This window comes from Sprattus sprattus (assembly GCF_963457725.1).
Source record: "Sprattus sprattus genome assembly, chromosome: 12".
NCBI classification, from domain to species: Eukaryota; Metazoa; Chordata; class Actinopteri; order Clupeiformes; family Clupeidae; genus Sprattus; species Sprattus sprattus.
Window position 1 is genome coordinate 23,251,410 of NC_137910.1, and position 17,891 is coordinate 23,269,300.

At 42.0% G+C, this 17,891-nt stretch overlaps 1 protein-coding gene across 1 annotated transcript in view; it reads left to right on the plus strand.

Moving 5' to 3' along the window:
• The window catches only part of prim2 (DNA primase subunit 2), a gene marked incomplete at both ends in the record, with an annotated part of 64,979 nt that overhangs the window by 4,791 nt on the left and 42,297 nt on the right, over nucleotides 1-17,891 (plus strand). The gene's annotated exons all lie outside the window — the stretch shown is intronic.

The window sequence follows — 17,891 nt, forward strand, 5'->3', positions numbered from 1 at the left end:
GAAGAGTAGATTATGAATATAGAGAACACATCCACGTACACACAAACGTGTACACACGCACACAAACAAACAAACACACATACACACACACACACACACTTAACACACACAAACACAAACAGCCACATGCTTGAACAGAATGCTTCTCTTGGGGCCAGTGAAAGAACATTTGTTTACAAGTATGGCTCAGAGGTATTAGTGCGCCACACAATTTGTAAAATCAACACATTCTGTTAGATGGATGCATCTGCCTCGGCCTAATCATTTATTCATTAGTATTTGCATGTGACAAACTGTAATTCTCATTCTCCTGCCTGCAAGCCATCCGTCATGGCTCAAGCACACCGCAGGCTTTTCTCTCACTGGCCCTGATAGAGGGGGTTATCTAAGATTAATGTGCAAATCAATACCAATAATAATGCAGCAAATTAAACATGGCGTTGGTCTTGTCAATACACAAATTGCTGAAAGATCTCAGTCCACTAAGGCCATCTCGGGGGAGGAAATTAAATTACAATACACAGCCTAAACCAAGTCTTGGAACTTATTCTTGAAACCTGTGAATTGAGGGGAACCGCATCATTATCAACTTTTGATTGTCCATTCAAGTCCACATTAACACATTGTTAAAATGTCAGGTTTGCTGTGCCATCTAGTCACCAAGCAGCACCAATTGAAACATCTTCAGCACATTACAGTTCGCCCCTCAGTGTGAAGAATGGCCCCGCTCAGATGTCTGGCATCACAGCAAGTCTAGTTTTCTCTCGGGGAGAATCCAGCGCGGGTGGTGCAGTGATGAAAAGAGCGCAGGCCTCCCTTTCTTTGTGAGGGGGATGGCGATAGCGATGGTGATGAGGGGCTCTGTGTAGGTTAGCAAGTCTCGATTTGAGATTGGATGGCCTGTTGACAGAGACCCACTCCTTTTCACGGCTTTTTGATGGGCGTGGGTGGGGAAATAAGAGATGATGGGTTTTGTAGAAACAGTTTGTTGAGCACACTTGGAAGTCATCGGTCATTCCTGCCTGACCACGGCCCTTAACTGGCCCCCCTCATATCACAAGCCTGCATGGCCAGGGCCAAGAGGCGTACTCAGCATTATGAAGGCAGGACCGCTCCTGATACTGCAGCACAGGCCTGAGCAAACGGATGAATACAGGAAACACTGAGCCATTGCTTGGTTACTCGGTCACATGATCTTTCTTCTTTCATGCCGTCAAGATCACCTTTCATGAACAGCTGTGTCGATCCTAGTTTTCCCCAGCAAGGTTATTTTCATTAGGCAAGGTAACGGGGCATATTTGTAAACACATTTCACACGCGTTTAATTGATGGCAAGAGCAATGCATTGACGTGTTTAATGAGTGTGTTGATGAAGAATACCATATTGGCAGTTCAGATGGTGCCTTGCAGTGGGATTAAAAAAAAGGAAAGAAAGAAAAGTGTGAAGAAGCAAGACAATGCCGAAAGGACCTCAAGGTTAGGGATAATTGGAAATGTCATACCTGACTTTTCACTGCATCAGCAGGATCTCACGGTCTCCACCTTTTTCTGTTGGTAAATCAGCTTGTAGTTGCTAGGCAACATCTGAATATTTGTTATTTTTTTGTGATTTGAGTACCGGCAAGCTTGTGGTCTGAAAGTTTTCATTTGTAACTGTTAAGTAGTGACGTGTCTTTGGTTTACCATCATGGTACAAGTTATTAAAAAATGGCCCTTCTGTGTAGCCATCAGCTTTTCACATGACACGATGACACTAAAGGCTTGATGTGTTGCACGGTGAACAGAAATTGATTTAGTTGGAACCGTGCTTGTTGAAATAGGCAAACAACAAAAATGGAAAGCTGTTGTATGACTTTACCCTTCTCTGTGTATTGGTGGACTTCATGCCTATGACCAGATTGGAGACTTGCACAGCAGGATGACAGTACTTTCGGTGTGAAACAAATATTCTGTTATGGTTTCATGCAGAAATAATGAATATGCTGGGGGAACTATGTTAGAATTATTTTAATTTAACCAGTTGTCTGCTTTTTGTGGCCCCATGTGGTGTCTTTGAAATACCTCTTCACAGTTTATCACCAGTGTTTTAATGAAGCATTTTTTAAAACACTTATGTTTTCTTTCTTCTTTTTTCTTTTTTAAAAAGGACCCTGCTTCAGCTCTCGAGTCTGAGATTTCATTCCACCCCATTTCTCTACACCAATGTGCCCTCGTGTCCAAACCTTCTTCTCCCTCTTTTTTGGAGATGACCCTCCTCTGGCACCCAGTGATTGGAATGCCTCATTCCGAGCGCCTCATTCCCAGCACTCCCATTATTATTAGAGCCCAATGGGCCGTTTAGTCGGAAAGTGACCATAAAAAGCATATTGTAGGGAGTGTCTCTGTCTCCTATGATGTAGTGGAATTATTCATGCATGGACAGGGCTTCTGGTTCTATTATCACGCCTCCTTTTGTTGTCGGGGAGATGAGCGCGGCGCTGGCTTTGTTCATAGGAAAACAAAAGGGAGCTGCCAGTTTAGTTAGCTGTTAGAGGTGAGGGTCTGCCCAGAGCCTGTTTGCTTGCTTTGGTGATGCTGATCTTTTATGCAGGCTCTGCAGGGGCTACAGGTGTAAGGAGAGACAGGGAATTGGTTGGAAGTGCTTTCGTTTGCTCTGCCTCGGATACAATATTTAGACAGAACTATATGGTACTTCAAAATGACACCATTGGGGGAAATCCATTTATTTTGCCGATCTGTTTTTTTCCTTCTCAATTCAACTATCGCATTTTAATGATTACACATATGAATTACACACTTTTCTGAATAGGTTGACTGCAACACATTAAGTTTGTTCAGTGGAAGGGAATGTGAATAATCTTTATGGTAATAGCAGACTTTCGTCAGCTTGGGCCTCCTGACCTCTAAAATTATAATTTGAAACCCAGTCATAGTAAACAAAGTGGAAGCGTATTTAATTGGGGCTATAACTAGAGGTATTAAACGCAGCGCATGAGCATGGAGGGTAATAATAAGTCTGACAGCTCCGGGAACCGCTTTAGAGCTACCCAAAGCTTGATTGAGCATTTTAATTACATTTTTGCAGAAAACCATAAGAAGTTTGCCTCTCAATTCAAGCAAAAAAAAAAAAGCTACCGTCAAGGACCAACTCTGTGTACTGTTTTGCATTCCCACGCCCCAGCTCCTTTCCTATCTTTGAATGGGTTTCTGTTTGTATATCTCAGTCCTGCTCACACTCTCTTTACTGCATGTGCTGAACGTGCGCGCGCACACACACACACACACACACACACACATACGCACACGCACACAGACAGAAGTTTGTATATCATGTGCAGAATGCGAAGAGAACTGTATTTGCAGAAATTGTAGGGCCCTGCATTCATCCCCAAGGCTCAGGTGAAATTCAGAATGGTTTAATCAGAGATTCCCATTCGCTCATTTGCAAGTCTGTCCTTTCAAGTTCTATGATGTCTATTGAAAACTGACTTGATTTAACAGGCAGATATGAAGGAGCTGTCCGGTGCTGATTGTAAATTCAACAGCTGATTCCAGCTCCCCTGTGACATGAGGTACTCTCCGATGTGTGCCAAGGGATCATTCTTGGCACACAACACTACTTGGGCTCAAACTGTGATGCCAGCTTTAGGTTAAAGAGTGCTTTTGCTCTCAAATGTCAGGGCTCTTCTGGCTTCCTTCAGTGCAGAAGTTGCTCACGCTGTGAATGCCCAACGAGTTTGCAGACATTCATCTTTCCATCTTATTCCAATTTGTTGAAAAAGTTGACACTCCAGACAGGTTCTGAAAATATGTAAAATGAATAAAGCCTATGCTTATCTTCGGTGGAAGGCTGTTATTTTGTTCTCTTTTTTTTTTGCCTTCAACCCGTTTCAGCCATTGTGCGGGGTTCCAGGCCATGTTTGAGTCCAAGCCAGATGAGATGAGACAGCCAGGGGATGGATTTTTGTCGTCACTGAATTTTCCCTGTCTCTCAAAGCCCACATTTGAATTATTATTTTGTAAACCCGTGTCCGTCAGAGACGGAACAGACAATAGCAGTCAAGGAGTGCCACTTTCGCCAATGTAAAAGGCCCCCGAGGGCTGCCTGTATTAATCCATCGCTGCAAATGAAAACATATGCTGCCCACACATTTCCCCGGCGATGGGGCCTAGACTATCAAGCGGCAGGGAGAAAATGAAATGTGTCAATCTTCATATGTCGCCACTCTGCCGTGTACGTGGGCCCACGCGGAGACTTTTTATGAGACTCAAAATAGTTTCCCGGGAGTGATGCTGAAATCAATTTCCAATGTGGAAATCCTGCAAGACACTTGAGATGAGGGATTTTATTTATTTATTTTGTCTGGAAATTATATTTGAAGTGTAGCCAGTGAGCCTGTTCATGTGTCACAACACTGCTAAGTGCAGTCATAAAGTTAGCCGGCAGGACATTTTAATATAAATGTTTAAGTCAATGCATTTAACATCTCAAACAAATAAAATAAAATAGGTTTGATGTATGTTACAGTTTATAATGAGATTAACAGCAATACAGTGGAACAATAAGAGGCTGTTGGAGATTGGAGACAACATGAAGGCTATTCTCATTCCAAGTTGCAATAGAATGTAGTGTGACTCATGGGTGAAGGATATGTTCATGGTCTATGCTAAGAATTTACGTACATACAGTCTAAGTCCAATCATCATTCCACATGGTCTTTCATTTTCCGACCGTCTTTATTTTTAGCTTTAGATGATGCTCTGAAATGCCCCTTTAAGCTTTAGCAAATGTTGAGACCATTTAATAGAAGCACTTCTACATCTTGTTCTCAAAGTCTTCTGTTCTGTTTTATCTTGAAACCCTCAATAAAGCAGTCCATTAGTTGAATGCTGCAATAACACCACTTCATCATAACAATCCTGTAAACTGTGGAACAAATTGACTAATAGGAAAATAAAACCTCATTACAGAACCAATAGAATTTTCCCCCAGTTGCCAATGTGAATTGTCCACAGTGTATAAAACGCAACTCTAGCCATCACTCCTGACCAGGCCTTTTCATTAAAAAGCAAAATTATTCCTCAGAATGTTCCACTCTTCTCCCCTCAGACGAAAGAAGAATGGGCAGACAGCAGAGGCTTCTGAAAAGAGTGAACTCTTATCACGGCCTACTGTTTAGACCTCAGACATATGTCTGGACTCATGCGGTCCTCCCGAGGCACGACTCACTTTCCCTCTGTCCCCCGCCATGTTCCCCACGTTCTGGAACGGCATCACTTCAGGCCTCTAGTCCTCCACACAGGGCCCAGACAAATCATTCACGGTTCATTTGATGCTCTCCACTTAAGCATTGTGAAGTGTGCATCCACAGGCCACCAGCGGGTCCTTGTGAGTAAAATGGAACAGCCTCTGCACATGCTTCTGCTGCCATGGCTTGCAGACAATACTGGATGTATTTTTTAATTTTTTATGTTTCAATTTAGTCATGCGTTCTCTGTCTGCTTTCTAGCCTTATTCCTACCACTGGAACTCTGTAAAACTCCATGCATTTTAAGTGGCTCTGAGTTTTTCCACCTTTTGTGGTTTGTTTGTTAAACGGTCACTGCTTGTTTATACAAGCAGTTTTGTTGGATTTTTTTATGATTCACTGGTTTACATTTGCATTACTTTTATTGGAGATTTAATACATGACCTTGGAAAAAGATTAACCTATGTACAGTATACAAACTATATTGTGCCAGCCTTAATTGAGTTTAACTTTCTCGTCATAACATTCAATTACACTCGGAGCCCTGTTTGGTAGTGTTTGGTAACGGTAAGTGCCAAGCTGAAGGGTGCATAAAAAAGCACTCACACTGATTCCACAGTATGATTGTGTTGGGTTGCTAGTATTCTAAGGAGATACATGTCACACCAACTAAAAAGCTTCAGCCAAGTATTTTGAATACTTTGCTTTTGTGTCTATCAATCATATAAGTTTATTCTCCATCCATGGAAATTGTGCAAAATAACTTGCCAAACGGGCATGAGAAGACAAGCTGCAAGGCTTTGGTAAACATTTGTTATCACATCAGTGTCACTCCACCACTATCAGATCGCATACATTTTACATCGTTCACTTCATGATCAATTCCTATTTCCTTTTTGTGTGAAAGTATGCTACTACTGTCCTTCATAGACGTTTCCCCTTGAGCTTAAATTGGGCCGAAGAGTCATGTTCACAAAATGTCAGTTTTTATTAAACTGATGTTCTTGCTCTCAGTGTTCAGATAAAGAAAGTGATGGTATGTCCTCTGCAGTAGACTAGTTGTGTCTCCTTCTATGACCTAATATAAATCTAGCTGAGGTAACAGCTCTATATTTGATCAAGGGTGTATCATGTTAGTGACGACACAAACTATTTTGGTTCTAGCCAGATTCAAACGCCATGTTTAATTGTTTTCTCTTTTGAAGTTTCTGTAAGTATGTAGAGAAAGTATATTCCACAGAAACGGGTATATCTTAGCTTTTGTATTGAAAACAGATCAAACCTCTATCAGATCTGTTGGTAACATTGGAAGTCTGTTCCAATCTCAGGCCTCATTTTTATATTGGCTTTTCAGTGATTAATAAAAAAAAAAGTCATTGGCTTGGTGGCATTAAGCGATTTTGAAACCCCAGAACTGATTAATGTTGCTACCAGTGTGAAGTTTTTATAATGAATTCCGTAAAATAGCTCAATTTCTGTATAGCTTGGTTGAGGAAAGAGCATGGCTTTTAGGTGGGGGATTAACATCCAACTGAAATTCTCTTATTTCATTCTTCGCATAGTTTTGGTAATACTTCACTTTTTATTCCTGCTTAGCGTAGCTTCCTTTTACCCATCATCTCTCTCCCTTGCTGTCCACTTTCTTCCCCCATGCTGAGAAGTGTGGCTTATTTGTCTGGCCTCTGCATATTATTGAACATAATGTAATGTCTGGGGCTAGCACAAGCGAAACCCATAACAGTACAGACACACAACAGGGAGATGTCTATTTTTCACCAACAAACTTGGTTTGTCGCATGGTTGGTCTTCAAATGCCTTCTGATAAATACTGTGATGGTTGTGTTTGTCAGGTTTTTGTTTGGAAAGGCATGTTCTCCTGCAGTCTCTTAATAAGTAGTTGGCACATTGTTGTGAAGATTGTCTTTGCCAAGTGTAGCATGCAGGGAATTGCATGGAGTACGCACCTTGCCTATTTCTTTGCTAAACTGTTAAATAGAAAGTGCATTTTGCAAGCATCTGAAAACCCATTCTGATGTTGTTGGTCTATAATGAAAGCCCCAAATGGCACATACAAATAAACAATAGGGAAATATCTTAAAATGTCTTGAATTCAGACCTGGGAAAGGGGTCGAGCATTCTGTCTGCTCTTTGTTTACTGGTTGTTAGAAAACATTCGGTTGCATGTCCTGAGGTGTTAACAGAGTTTCATGGAATGTCACCAAGCAAAGGAAGAGATAGGAAAAAAGAGAGGGAAAACACTCACACACACACACACAAACACACACAAGCACTTTCGTTTAAACTGACAGCAATCCAATTGAAGCTGTCAGTCTTAGGTGTTTTCCAAACACAAGGTGCTCGGAGGGATACGTTGATGTCTCTGGCTGTGGCCACAGTGGCTGGCTGGATGGATGGCTGCCTGTTGAGGAAGATGGCAGGAGTGAATACTCAATCACTGTTGGCTCGCCCCTTAACTGAAAGGCCATCTTGAAAAGTTGAAGGTTTATTTTGCACCCTGTCTGGCGGTTTGATTAATGAGCTTCTGTGACACGAGGAGAGGCGACACCAGCCAGGCCCAGTCATCGGCGTGGTGGAGTAAGGGTTCAGGTGTGTGTGTGTGATGTGACTGGGAGGCGGTGGTGGGTTGAGGGCTCTTTATCAGATTGCTACACCAGTGCTTGGGTGGACAGCCTGGATCAACAGTGTGTTCGGATGGGGGGGGCTGGGCAGCAAGGAGGCCAGATGAGGATAGTCAACAAAATGAGTTTGCTGGGGGAAGTGCCCTGACAGCATGGCTGCTGTTCTAGTGTAATTGTCTGCTAGAGGGCTGAATAATGGCAGGCATGAAATAAATATACTACACTATTTCAGTCAAGTTTGTTGAATCTGACAAATAAGAGACCGGTCTTGGAGAGCACTAGGTTACCTGTACAGATATGATGCTCAGACCATTTGTCACTTGTCAGACATTTTAATGTGGATAGAAATTTGGCATTTTGGAATAGATAGCTAAATTGAGATTGAAACTGAATACCTGCACATGGTTTTGCGGGTTTAGGGATGCAACGGACACAGTATTATGTTGAACTGTTCGGAACACCTCCTGCAGTTCAATACGCACACGTGAACTGTGGTATTATGAAATGTCTGTAATTTTCTTTTAATTTCCCAAACGTGTTTATTGTGCTGCGGTCTGTATGCACGTTGTACATTCAAATCCACAGAGAATGTATGCAAATCGGAGCTGGAGAAGAAAGGGGAAACTAAAAAACAAATCTCCGCTCCAACTTGACAATGGCGAGACGAGCTAATTTGGAGAGGCACCACTGTCAAATCCGCTGTGTGGGTACATTTTTGATTCAGCATTCAATATGATGACGAGTATAAGAAGACTGCAAAGCAGAGTCTGCAAGCATTGCTTCGCCACTGTTGGATACTCGGACTCTTCTAAGGTTATGTCTTATTGACGTCGCCATCACTCAGGTGTATCCCAGGTGGAGCAAGGAGTGTCCACTTGTTGGCGAAGACGCATCGAACACTCACTGTTGCCTTCCAACAACAACTTATGATGAATTAAAAAAAAAACAAGCAAATAAACTATTGGTGGAGCTAATAATGTAAAGCAGTGGGAGTATTTATAGCCAACGATTTGCAGCTCTATGCAGTGGTTACGGACCCAGGATTATTTACCTAATGCAAAATACATTACAATGTCCCCTCCCATGCACACTTCAGCATTAAAACTCTATGACACATTACAGAGAGAAATTGAAAAATAATTGGCAGCCACCCTTTCTAGCTCTCTCCACTGATAGTTAGACCTCCAGAGCAAGTGAAGGCTACCTCACTGCAGTAGAGACAGACACTAGGCCTAGTCAGTCATGCTGTGATTTTTCTGAAAAGAAAGTTTTATTTGTCTTGAGGCAAAATAAGTAGTTCATTATTTAAAGGGACATTTTTTTTTTCTTTTTCTTAAATATAAAGATACCAAAACCTTTATACTAATGCGTACCTTCGGCCACTGTACCATTGCATCCTTAGTGTGTGTGAGGGGGATATTAAGCTGAGGAGTACAACCTGCTCATCAGAAAAAAAGCAGTTTAATTTTTGTAGGCCATTGCAGCTAGTTTCCAGATAGAGTTGTGAATCTCCCCTGTAAAACTCTGTGTCTGTGACATTAAATAGCTAATAACTGTTTGATCAGTGATTTCATGTGTATTTCCCATGACAAATAGTGCCAAACAACTGCCAAACAACACCTACCTGCATATATTAATAGCTGTCAGTATCAAGCATAAATTGTGTGGCTAATAACAAAAGTCTATCTCATAAACTTTGTTTATAGCAAATTACTTCAAATTACATGGACACAATGTTTCTTTCAATGTTTCTGTGGAGTTATTGAGCTAAATGACCTCTATGCCTTCCAAAGCTAACCGAAGATGATTTATTTGGCGTTCCAGTCGACCAAATCTCACCAGGGATGTAACAGTTGGACATGTCCAAACATTTATCAAACCCTCTCCTGTTGCGTTCATTACTGTCTCTTCACTCATTGAAATGCGCAACAACAAGCAGTTTGTTTGGAATAATTTGCTTCTGTTGAAGGGAGAGAAAGGGCCTTGGGGATATGGCAGGGGGAAAATGGCCTTTCAAATAGGTCCCACGATTGCTTTTCACTGGCTGCCGAGTCATCAGTTTTTGCTGGCCACCCCAGAAGGTATGATGCGGCTAACGACCATGGCAGGGACTTTTGTTTTTCTTCCGTGAGAAAGGTGTCGGACATGTTAATGTGGTAGTGCTCGCCTTTTAATGGAAGTTTCTGTTTTGGTGAAGGTGGACAAATATTGATGGACAGAAAATACGTGGCTCTAAGGATCTCGGGGCACCTTTCTGCCTCTCATCAGTTTGTATGTGTTTTTGTATGTCTGTTACATCTTGCATGATTATTTTTCAAAAATGCACTGTGTGTGGTCATTATTATGAAATGATGGGGCTATTGCGCCTTGTGTAATTTGAATGAGAAATGAATAAGCTTAATGCATCACTGAACTAGTAAAGTAGTACTCCATCACTGAGGCCTTGGTTCAGTGCTGCTTGTTGCTCTCACAGTCTCTGTTGATTTTCTTAAGTGGTAGACAAGGACATTTTTCCTCTTTTCCTGAAAATGAAGTGGACAAAGATGTTTCCTGTTAAATGCAAATACACGCCACATAATGATATTTCAAAGTTCAAGTTCAAAAGTTCAAAGTACTTTATTTGTTGGCTATATTTAAAAAAAAAAAAAATTGATAAGAGCTTTCTACTAAAGTGGCGCGCATAGTTTACTTTCTAAGTAATGCGTAGAGAGAGATGAAGAGAAAGGGAGAATAGCCACTCTATAGAAGGATGGCCTGAGCTAGTTTGAAATGGCACATTATTGTTCTCTGCTTACTGTTGATGTTTGGAGCTGCAACGCTTATAAGGCCTTGTTCTTCCTCATTGACAGAGTTGAAATGCCAGTGTGAAAAGTATCACTTTGCTTCCTCGAATTCCACCACTCATCTGTAAAATATCAATCTTCCCCCTCATCTCCCGCTCCCTTCCTACAGTGGTGCTCAAATGAATATTTCACAATTGTAATTGCTTTTCACCTTCACCTCTTGAGGAAGAAAGGGTACTGTTTAGTAACTGTAGATGATTGTCAGTGTTTCTGTTAGCCTGCAGTTCCCATACAGCTGTTGTATCGTCCATGACCGGTTTCCTTGAATTAATTTTTGGGCACAATGACTTGGTAGTAATATCTTATGAACATGCTTGAAAAGACACAGAGTGAAAACTACTATTAGGGATGTTTAGTTAAATATCGCTCGTTTTGAAATGCACTCATTGTGTATATACGAAACTTTCCCAGTTTGCAGGCTAGAAAACCAACTTATTTTCCTCTTCAGTCTTAAGTTTTGGCAGAAGGGTGACCTGGACCTCTTGGCTTGACCTTCAAAGCCTAAATGGATTTGTCGTCTGGAACAGTATTTCAGAGTTCGTAATATTAAACAATATGTTTTTCCCTCTCGGATGGCAACCTTTGTCGATGCCCATTTTACCAAACAGAGACACATTGACCAAAATGATGAAGCCACCTGTACAAATTAAACTCTGGAAAGGCTACAGCCATGTCAAGTCTGTTGAGTTAATTAGTTATCTTAAAAGGGAGTAGAGGTGATGGCCTTCTTTGAAGCAGATGGCTCTGCAGTCATTAGAAAGCACCCTTTCTCTAGCACTGGGATGGTATAGACTTTTGTCATTCACTGTACGATTTCTGTAGGTGTGAGAGCTGAAAGCAGGTTATCAAAAAGTGTTATGAAGTCCTACACAAAAAGTAAGGTATCTGTAAACTGGCGCTACATTGCACATTGTGGGTTGTGGTTTGTACCTTTCTGCAGATCTATGTGAAGATCTATGTGATATGCAAGAGTCCTGACCTCTACCCTCGTGTCGTTGGCTGCGTCGTCCCTCTCATTTGAGACGGGTGACCTGTGGAGGGCTGCAGATCCAGGGAAGAAATTACTTCTGTGATCCCCTGTGACCTTTGGTGTGGAGGCAGTCTGGCCGTTCTGCTCCCAAACCTATGGTGGTCCTTGGAGGGCAAGGTTTTTTGTATTTGTTTGTTACATCTGTTCCTTAGGACCACAGGTTTTTGTTTTTTGCATGCAGTATCTGCACCTCAGAGCTGCAGGCGTTCTTGTTTTAGCTTTCTATTTTTGTTTTTGTTTGTTTTTGTGTTTTCCACTCCAGTGCCACTGTGCAAACCCATCAAGGCTTAATTTCTGAAGTTGAGGATGAAATTGAGTGATATGCCTCCAAACCCAGGCCACTTCAACTCTGGCCTCAGACCTGCAGCTGTTTTCATGAACATCAGGTGTATTGCTTCACTGCTGCCTTGGAAAAAGCGACCAGATTTCAGAGCACTGATTGAATCCCCAAGATTTTATCCATGCTAGCTCTAGTTATGCTGCATATCTTATCAGAACTTCTTGCTACAGTTCCTAACTAGTCTTGAGACATTTTTTTTTTGCCAAATACTTTCTCCTAGGTCCAGCGTCTTGCATAAATTGAGAACAGTCATCCACCTACTCACTCTGCCAAGTATTAATGCCAACTCTGCACTACTGACCTGGTCCCTGAGCACCCGTAAATTTGCATCAAATGACATTTTGCTGCAGCGCTAACACGACAGCCTGTGTATTCAATCAATCAGCTCTTGAAAGGCTCTCCCTTTGGACGTCAACAAAGAGGTTCGGTTGCAGACCTAAGAAGACATTATTGTGCTTATGCTGCATACATGCGGTGGGTCACCCCCCCGCCCCCCAACCCCCCTGCATGAATCATCACATTTTGCTTTTGTTCAACAATTTGGATCTACCCTAGGACAGAAATAAAATCATTAGTTATTATGTCCCTAAGCTGTCATTTAGTTCTTGTCCTGTAGGTTGATTCACTTCTGTAAAATGCGTAGAACTTCATTATTAAACGAAAGTTCACTTTACTGTAGAGCAGGTGACTGCATTGAGCAGATGGCGAATTACACATGGGGTTTTAAATAATTGGTCACACTTCTTTGTCAGATATCAAAAGCGCAAGACTATTTTCCCGCTTATCCAGTCACTCTTGTTTAAGTGCTAAGTGTGAACGCTCCAACCCATTCACTTGTCTGTGTTGAGATGCGCCGGACAGGATGGAGTGTTTCTTAGCAACCAATGTCTGGTGCACCTGTCACTCAAGCCGTTGAGGCTTTTAATTTTCACAACAGGAACAGGGCCAGAGCTGGATCTTTAACCAGAGGGATTTATCACCCCTCTCTCGCGCTTGGGCTTGCATCCTTGAAATGGTTTGTTCTTATCTGATGATGATAAAATGTTAAACAATAAATATATGCCACAGATAAGAACACATCATAATGTAACACGACCCATCATAACATTACCGTTATTAAGGCTGCTATTATTTAACGTACACTGTTTGACCTTGGACAGCTATTTTAAGTGTAACCTAAGAGGTTTCTTCTGTGGACTTTTGAAGGATTTTCCTGAGATGGAAATTTAAGCTGCCCCCGCTTTTTTTTTTTTTTTTGTCAGTGCAAACCAAAAATGGAATTACTCTCCTGAAATAATGGAACTGTGAAGTCATGAATATCAAAGGTGTAATGTCATTTGATTCTAGTTTCTGATAGCCAAAGTAATATTTGAAATGTGCTCGCAAAGCAAACAGGCAATTTTGGCAGAGCTACACTAAGAAGCTTGCTCTCCCCGATGTTTTTAATCGGCACACACAAACAGAATTAATGTGTTTGCTGCTAATCTCCTGCGGTGGCCAATGCATCTCACCTTGTCTTGGCCTCCTTCTCATATCTTTGCTAGCCAGATACCCCTCAGTGGTTCCAGATAGTTAATCTTGTCAAGTCAATTGTGGTATTTCCGATTGCTTATCGGGGATGCCAACGTCTGTCAACAGGGCGAAGATGACTTTTCAGCTTACTCTCCAACCATGCTAAGTGAATGGTCAATGCTTAGCCTGTCTATGGGATTTGCAACTGCTGGCATGGTTTGTAGCTGTTCACGGAAATATCTTGGCCCAGAGGATGAGACCGTGTTCAATCAAGTTAACAAGTCGATGGCCTTCTTTCTGGAGCAATACATGTTGAAGGAGGCAAACTGCTGCCTTGCACACTGCTTTGAGCACACTGCATTGGTTGTGCAGCATTGTTTAGCCAAACATCATCTCAGAACTTCCCTTTTACCTTGTGGAGGCGCTAGAAACAACACCCTTACGTGCTGACTTTTTCAGTCATCCCAAGGTCTTTGAAAATCCTGATGAATGTATGGTGTGAGTCACAGGGCAGGTGGACGTGACTTTGGCCTTGCACTCGGAACGTCTGTGCTGTCAGCCTCCCGGAGTGGTCCTCCTTCTCTGCCTCAGTTGTCTAGCAATTACAATCTGTGGAAGAAGCCTTCTGACCCTCAGTCCTTTTTAAGGGCTCTGGACTATTTGTGTGCATTTATTTTTTTAATTCCTTTTAGACATCGAAGTTACGTTTTTTTAGTTGCTTTGTACCCACTGTACAACAGTGAATGATGAGGAGCCAGTCTATCTAGCTTTACTCTACCGTTTCATTCAGAATGAGGGACTAAGTTGTTTGGATGTCACATTCACCCTTTGAAGTTGGTTTTTACATGGCAAAATTTCTGAGTGTGCAAATCATTCTGAAAAAAAAAAAAGATTGGATTGGGCGAGATCAGTCTTTCATTGGTAAGAATGCTGCTAAGTAACTGTCTTCTGGAATGTATAGTTTCAGAACACTGATAAGAATCTTGCCTTGTAATATTATCTGTTTATTCATCACGTCTGTCCTGGGAGTACAGCATCTGCACTTGGATCAGTGGTAGCTGTGTGGGTTGAGTGATTCATTTTGTGATGCTACTAACCATTTTGACTGTAGGCCTGTGTCGATGCAAAAAAGTGCAGTTCATTCAATTTGAACAGCAATACAGACTTTGTGTTGAGAACCATATTTATGTGTTGGCTTTGCACTTTGCACTTAAAAAAAGGCACGTTTTGACGAGGGCCTAGACACACAGATTTCCACTCCAAAGATGCATCTGATGAGCACATTTATGGAGATGTTTATAATCTCACAGCCAATCGCAGCCCTGCAAGTTTAGGTTCTCTCATCTGTTTGGTCTGTCTTTTGGACAACCCAGCATTTTTTATTTAATTTTAAAAATTTGATTTTAAGCTTTCATCCAAAATGGTTATTTTACTCAGAAGGTCTGTGCTACTGAATCTATATCTCTGGCAAATTTTAAAATCCAAACCTGAATTTACTGGGTCTGGATGTCTTTTAATTAGGGATGCACCGAATCCAGATTTTTAGGGTTCTGCCGAATACCGAATCCACTGGTTAAGATTCGGCCGAATCCGAATCCGAATACCCAATCCTACTCCATTAACACTAAACACATTAATGAAGTAAACAACGTCAACATCAGTGTATTTTTCGTTTTATTTAATTTTCACTGGGAAAAAATACAGACTTTGTGTTGTGTTGTTGCAAAGTAAAGTGTTTTTCTTTAAAAAAAAAAAAAAAAAAGACTTAACTGAAATGAATGTTATTGAACATTAATCAATAAACATGGATAATATGCAGTTTTTTTACCGTTCAGATCATAGGCAATAATGAGAACAGTAGCCAAATGTTACTAAAATGTTAGGCCTAACCACACAGGCCTCTCCTGCATCACAATGAACCTATTAACATTAATAATTTCAGTTAGCCTAAGTCACCAAACATATATATATATATATATATATATAGGCTAACTGAAATTATTAATGTTATTGAACATTTACTCAGTATAGGCTTTATGGATAATAGGCTCGTTTAGAACATAGGCTATGATGAGAACATGTAGCCATATAACTTACAATTTTAGGCCTAACCACACACATTCTCTGCATATTACATCCAACCATCACATGAAATGAGCGTTTCCTTTGAGGAAAACAAGACGCTCGGAATTAAGAGGTGACAGCCGGTTGCGAGTGTGGGAACGAATGTCCCCAGCAGTACTGAAAAGTCTTTCACTGGGCACAGAGGTTGGTGGCGCACAGAGGTAGACTTTTGCCGTTTTCGCCAGTAATGGAAATCGCTGCTGGTTTGTCTTCCACCACTGAAGAGGATCCTCTCTAAGAGGAATAAGGGGCTCACTGAAAAAAGTCAACACTCGATGTGCCTGCATCAGTATCGCTGCGGTACAGATCGTCCCAGCCGCTCCAGATTCCTGAGCAGTGCCGTTTAGTGCTTACTGTCGGGCCTTGTTCCCTCTCAGGCTGTTCAGTTGCTGTAGGCCTCGCAGATGCGCCTTGCTCCGATTCAGATAAACGGGATACAGCCTCCTGCACAAGCAACTTTGATCGACACTGTTCTGTGTCACTCACCCCAAATTTCGCCTTGTATCTGGGATCCAGACATGTTGCCACAACTAAGTGGCTATTTTGCTCGCTTCCCGCAAACCTGTCCTCCAGAGATTTCAGCAAGCGGGTTTTCATCTGCTTGATTCCATGCCCGTCTGTTTCGTTGTGGATATAGAGCTTCAACATCATCACGGCTGGCAGGACAGTAGATATACACGCATTTTCTGCGCTTATTTCTCGAGTCAACTCTTCGAAGGGCCTGAGCACCATCAGAACATCCCCCATCAGAGTCCACTTCTGTGCATGGATATGTTGCATACCCTCTGTCTCGGACACGTATACGTTTATGGCACGTTTTTGTTCTGTTAAACGATCGCACATCAGGTATGTTGAATTCCATCACGTTGACACGTCCTGGATTAAATGGTGGTTTGGCAGCCCTAACTCCTGCTGTAGAGCAGAAAGCCTTGATTTAGCACTTGAAGAGTGCCTGAAGTGGCCAACAGTTTTCCTGGCCAGTGTGATCATGTCAGAGACACCTTGTTGAGATAAAAGACTGTCGTGGATGCACAACTGGAGCGTGTGCGCAAAACAGCCAACACTTGGCACCCCTGCATTGGACATGGCTTTCCGCATGTTTGCAGCATTGTCCCTCAAGACCAGATGACACTTGTTGACAGGTATGTCCCACGCTCTGATCATTTCTTGCAGTGCATCTGCAATGTTTAATGCGGTGTGTCTTCCATGGAATGCTTCACATCGAAGAATTGCATGTGAACGCTTAAAATCATCATCAATCCAATGTGAGGTCACACTGATGTAGGACTGTGTAGTGTACTCACAAGTCCATATGTCGGTTGTAAATGAGAGAGCCTGTGCTTCGGCAACGTGTTCTTGTATGCGAGAAGTGACAGACTCATGCATTTCAGGGATGATTTTGTCAGCAAAAAAGCGCCTGGAGGGAATTTTGTAACGAGGCTCAAGCAGTTGGAGTAGTTTGGTGAATCCAGTGTCTTCTACTATGCTATATGGCTGCAAGTCAATGGCTATCATTTTTCCAATTGCTGCATGAATGGCTTTGGCTTTAGGCTGATCTGAGGGCCACTGTTTGTTCGGTGTAGGGCTGACAAAGCTGTTCATGGTCGCCTGGCTAACACACGTTTTTAGCTGTGATTCATTTGTCGTACCTGAAGTTGCTGGATTTTGTCTGCTGTCTTCAGATTCCTTCGTGCACAACTCGTATTCTTTTGGATGTTTAATACGCAAATGCTTTAACAGGGGGGATGTTGTATATTTTTTAGGTTCCTTGCCACCACGAGACAAATCGGATTTGCAAATTGAACATATAGCTCGACTTGAATCGCCTTCTTTTATTTGAAAGAACTGCCAAACGACACTTTTTTTGTTAACTACTTCCATTTTAGCTTTCTAGTGACTCGCAGCTACAGCCACTGCATTCCAACGCGCCACTTGTTTGTAAACAGATAATTACGTCGACCAGCGTGGCGCGCGCAGTGAAAGCTTAGGATTCGGATTCGGTGGAAAAAAATGCCAAGGTTCGGCAGAACCCGAACCCCTCAAAAAAGCCCAATATTCGGCCGAATCCGAATCCGAATACTGGATTCGGTGCAACCCTACTTTTAATGGCAATGTGACCACTCATTGCCTCTCTTTATTTACTTTTCTCTGGGA